This window comes from Salmo salar, chromosome ssa01 (genome assembly GCF_905237065.1).
Source record: "Salmo salar chromosome ssa01, Ssal_v3.1, whole genome shotgun sequence".
Classification (NCBI taxonomy): Eukaryota; Metazoa; Chordata; class Actinopteri; order Salmoniformes; family Salmonidae; genus Salmo; species Salmo salar.
Window position 1 is genome coordinate 31,332,707 of NC_059442.1, and position 6,016 is coordinate 31,338,722.

Consider the following 6,016-nt stretch of genomic DNA (forward strand, 5'->3'; position numbering starts at 1 on the left):
GTTTGGTGTTTGTCCCATGGTGACAGATTGATGTTAACCCTAAAATTCCTGCCTGACCGTGTTCACTCTTATCCATGACTGTTAGCTGTAAAGTGTTGAAAACATGCGCCAGGAACTGTTCCAATAACTAGATTCCTTCTTTGAAAGAGCTCAGTAATTGTACCTGTCTGTGCTAAAGAACCTAGGCCCTAGGTCACAAGATGTGACCTTTGTGCCTAGTTGCACTTACTTCAGCACCCATGAAATACCTAGAGACACTTGTTTTTAGCAGTCTGCATTCCTCTGTCAAAGGGCTATTGGATGATAATCTGTTTTGATACAGTCACAGAAGTGTTGAAGGTGCCATATTGACAGTGTTAAATAACTAAGGAGTCAGTCTAATCAAATAGCTTAATTAAAGAGACAAATGTATATCTGAATAATGATATACACAGAGTGTACAAAACATTAGGAATACTTCTAATATTGAGTTGCACCCCCTTTTGCCTTCAATTCTTCAGGGGATGGACTACAAGGTGTCGAAAGCATTCCACAGGGATGCTGGCCAATGTTGACTCCAGTGCTTCCTACAGTTATCAAGCTGGCTGGATGTCTTTGGGTGGTGGACCATTCTTGATACATACAGAAAACCCCCCTCAGTGTTTGCATGAGTGAATCCTGTGGGACAGTCATTCCAGTATTCAATCTTGTGGCTGCAGACAGCGAGAGGGAATGTACAGCACGCGCGCACACACTCCCATCAGTTTCCAAATTATTTTTGCTCTCGTTCTCTAGCTAGCCAACAGGTCTCCCACTTTCTCCCAGACCCCAGTCAGATTGGGGGGCAAAGAGTAAAGTTGGCTAGTCGAAGGTGTTAGAATAATGCAATCCTACCACGATTCAACGATTTGATAGAGGCTTTGTCCCTCGTCGTTGATTTTCTTTACAAACTACTACTGCTGCATTTAATGGAATTTTCTAGCTTTTTTTTTCTGACTTAAAAAAATAAATAAAATACGTCTGAAACTTCTGAATCTGGAGGGCGAGTGACTTAATCATTTAAAGGTAGATTCCGCGAGTTAAGGTTGCCACAATCAGCACTGAGTGGTATGGCTAAAGAAAACGACTCTAGGCGAAAGTCAAGGAGTGAAGTCGGAGTTGGTACATCTGCCACAGCTGAAGGTCAGCCGCTAATGTGGTTTTCCAACAGCAAGACTCAGATCAACGTGGCAAGGTTGCGAATTGTTAAATGTCTTCTTTATAATGTTGAAATAAACATGTATCTCACCCCCATATCACACACAAATTGAAATCATAATATATGTGTGTACATTGTACAATGACTTGTTGAGAGACTCACATACACTATAAATACAAAAGTATGTGGACACCCCCTCAAATTAGTCGATTCGGCTATTTCAGCCACACCCGTTGCTGACCGGTGTATACAATTGAGCACACAGCCATCTCCATAGACAAACATTGGCAGTAGAATGGCCTTACTGAAGAGCTCAGTGACTTTCAAAGTGGCACCGTCATAGGATGCCACTTTTCCAACAAGTCAGGTTGTCAAATTTCTGCCCTGCTAGAGCTACCTTGGTCAACTGTAAGTGCTGTTATTGTGAATTGGAAACATCTAGGAGCAACAACGGCTCAGCCGTGACGTGGTAAGCCACACAAGCCCACAGAATGGAACTGCTGAGTGCTGAAGCGCCTAAAAATCGTCTGTCCTCGGTTGCAACACTCACTACCGAGTTCCAAACTAGCTCTGGAAGCAACTACAGCACAAGAACTGTTCGTCTGGAGCTTCATGAAATGGGTTTCCATGGCCGAGCAGCCGCACATTGCGTTCTTGGAGTGATGAATCACGCTTCACCATCTGGCACTCCGACGGATGAATCTTGGTTTGGCGGATGCCAGGAGAACGCTACTTGGCCCAATGCATAGTGCCAACTGTAAAGTTTTATGGAGGAGGAATAATGGTCTTGGGCTGTTTTTCATGGTTCGGGCTAGGCCCCCTAGTTCCAGTGAAGGGAAATTATGCGCTAAAGCATACAATGAAATTCTAAATGATTCTGTGCTTCCAACTTTATGGTAACAGTTTTTGGGAAGGCCCTTTCCTGTTTCAGCGTGACAATGCTCCCATGCACAAAGCAAGGTCCATAAAGAAATGGTTTGTCAAGATCGGTGTGGAAGAACTTGACTGGCCTGCACAGAGCCCTGACCTCAACCCCATAGAACACCTTTGGGATGAATTGGAACACCGACTGCAGACCAGGCCTAATCAGCCAACATCAGTGCCCGGCCTCACTAATGCTCTTGTTGCTGAATGGAAGCAAGTCCCCGCAGCAATGTTCCAACATCTAGTGGAAAGCCTTCCCAGAAGAGTGGGGGCTGTCATAGCAGCAAAGGGGGGACCAACTCCATATTTTGGTAATGTAGTGTGTCTCTCTGTCTGTCTTTTTCTCTCTCTCTGTCTCTCTCTCTCTCTCTCTCTTTCTCTCTGTCTCTGTCTCTGTCTCTGTGTCTCTGTGTTTGTGTCTCTGTTTGTGTCTAACATATTTTTCTCTGTAGGTAAACGCTTTACTCTGACCATAACCATGTTCAACAGTTCTCCCCAGGTGGCCATGTACCACAGAGCAATCAAAGTTACTGTAGACAGACCTAGAGAGCCACACCGTGAATACACACAAACCCAAGCAACCCACCTAGATCAGCAGGGTGTCTGTACCTGCGTTGTTCTCTGGCCTGGTGTGTTTGATGTAGGCGGAGAACTTGGCGAAGATTTCTCCCGGTTCTTAGTTGCCATTTTAGGATACCTGAGGAACACCAGCGTTAACACACACACAATCTTATTCCCACTCTTGACTGTGTGCTAGTGTATCTCTTTTCCTCCTCCTCTTCATCTCTCTCCTGCCTCTCCTCCCTATCTTCATTTTCCTCCTTTTCTCCCTCATCTTCTGATGAGCTGGAAGAGCTGCTCTTGCTCTCCCATCGGGGCAGAGGAACCATAGGCTCCGTGTTCTTGTACTTCGCCGTTAGACCGATTCCGTTACCGTGTGCCTGGGGACATCACAGTAAAGTTTGAGTAAACAGAATCATACTCCACTTCACTAGGCATCTCATATTACTGGTTCTGGTTCAGGTTCTAGTAGGTAACCTCCGTTGGGCTATCTGAGTCTCTGTCCAGGGGATCTCATAAATGTTCTTACTCTGCTCCTCCATGTTAATGTTCTCGCCACGATGCAACAGGTGCTTCTGACAAGGTGGAGAGAGGGACGGGAGGTTGGAGAGGAAGGAAGGGAGGGAGAGAGAAAGTGGGAGAGAGAGGAAAAGAGAGAGGGAGGTTGATGAGATTGTAAATGACCTAGGGGCCCTGTGTGCATATGAGAGCTGTCCCCAACAACAGTTATTGCTGTGATTATCTGGGAACTTTGAACCAGGAGAAAGAGTTAACCTAAGGTGTGAAGGAGAGAGGACCCTTTACCATGGTAGTACCACAAAAAAAATACAATGGTACTATCATGGTTTTTTGGTCACTACCATGGCAGGAAAATACCATGGTATAAACATATTTTTTTCATTGTACTGGCTACCATGTTACAAAAATTAACCATGGTTGTACAATGAAAAAAATATCATGGTTTTGTACTAGCAGCATGTAGTGAAACATGAAAGCATGGTAGTTGTTTACAATGTATTATGATGGTCTGCGTCCGACAGTTTTTTGGGTAAAGTGACCAAAAAGGTAATTCATGATACTTACATAATGCAACATTGACTACTTGCTCTGCAATTGAAAGGCATAGGCCTAGTACTCTCTTAAACCCCTTAAGCTCATAGTGAAAAAACACAACACACATAGTATAGTAGTGTAGTGTACAGTCGTGGCCAAAGGTTTTGAGAATGACACAAATGTACATTTTCACAAAGTCTGCTGCCTCAGTTTGTATGATGTAATTTGCATATACTCCACAATGTTATGAAGAGTGATCAGATGAATTGCAATTAATTGCAAAGTCCCTCTTTGCCATGCAAATGAACTGAATCCCCCAAAAAACATTTCCACTGCATTTCAGCCGTGCCACAAAAGGACCAGCTGACATCATGTCAGTGATTCTCTCGTTAACACAGGTGTGAGTGTTGACGAGGACAAGGCTGGAGATCACTGTCATGCTTATTGAGTTCGAATAACAGACTGGAAGCTTCAAAAGGAAGGTGGTGCTTGGAATCATTGTTCTTGCTCTGTCAACCATGGTTACCTGCAAGGAAACACAGGCCGTCATCATTGCTTTGCACAAAAAGGGCTTCACAGGCAAGGATATTGCTGCCAGTAAGATTGCACCTAAATCAACCATTTATGGGATCATCAAGAACTTCAAGGAGAGCGGTTCAATTGTTGTGAAGAAGGCTTCAGGGCGCCCAAGAAAGTCCAGCAAGCGCCAGGACTGTCTCCTAAAGTTGATTCAGCTGCGGGATCGGGGCACCACCAGTACAGAGCTTGCTCAGGAATGGCAGCAGGCAGGTGTGAGTGCATCTGCACGCACAGTGAGGCGAAGACTTTTAGAGGATGGCCTGGTGTCGAGAAGGGCAGCAAAGAAGCCACTTCTCTCCAGGAAAAACATCAGGGACAGACTGATATTCGGCAAAAGGTACAGGGATTGGACTGCTGAGGACTGGGGTAAAGTCATTTTCATGGAGGTGAGGTGAGCGATAACTAAGTGGCTCGGGGAACAAAACATCAATATTTTGGGTCCATGGCCAGGAAACTCCCCAGACCTTAATCCCATTGAGAACTTGTGGTCAGTCCTCAAGTGGCGGGTGGACAAACAAAAACCCACAACTTCAATAACAACTTCAATAAAAGTCTTTGACACTTATGAAATGCTTGTAATTATACTTCAGTATTCCATAGTAACTTCTGACAAAAATATCTAAAGACACTGAAGCAGCAAACTTTGTGGAAATTAATATTTGTGTCATTCTCAACACATTTGGCCACGACTGTATACTCTTAACTCTTAAGGATCCGCCCCCTTTTTTCAATTTTCACCTATAATGACATATCCAAATCTAACTGCCTGTAGCTCAGGCCCTGAAGCAAGGATATGCATATTATTGGTATCATTTGAAAGGAAATACTTTGAAGTTTGTGGAAATGTGAAAGGAATGTAGGAGAATATAACAATAGATCTGGTAAAAGATAATACAAAGAAAAAACCAACCGTTCTTTTGTATTTTTTGTACCATCATCTTTGAAATGCAAGAGAAAGGCCATATTGTATTATTCCAGCCCAGGTGCAATTTAGATTTTGGCCACTAGATGGCAGAGTGTAGTTTTAAAGTTTTAAACCTTGGCACCTGGATAGGGTATGGTGAGAAGAATGAAGGAAATCTGAAACCTTGAAGATTTAAAATAGTTAGTTTATCTGGTGCTTCTCTCTTCAATACAGTTTTTAGTTGGCTCTCACTCACTCAACTGACTTGGCTACTCTTATTCAATAGCCAACATACCAAAACAAATAATTTGTATAAAGGTATTAATTATCATATTTTCGCACAGACACATTTTCATCATGTCATTCTCAACATATCCCTAAAAACAGTAAGTTACATTGTTTCCCTTTGTTTACACTCTGTTGGTACTATAGACATAATGACAGCCTAGGTTGACTGGAGCTAACTTTAGCCAACGTTAGCTTCTATGCTAACTGACTTTTATAAAATAAACTATCAAAACATCATCAAAAAAATAACAATTATATAATTATATATTTACACTCTGCTTAACTTGGTGTTTTATATCCTGTGCTTCATAACTTGCTCAGCGTGATGATGACGTTTAAAATATTTTGTTTATCTGGTGCTTTTGCTTTCAGTTGGCTTGGCTCTCTCATTCAACTGACTCACTGACTAGGTAGGCTAACACGAGAGCCTTGTAAATCAACCCATATTTATGTTGATTTATTTTCCCTTTTGTAGTTTAACTATTTGTACATCGTTACAAGCCTTTATTTAGTCATAATATGACATTTGA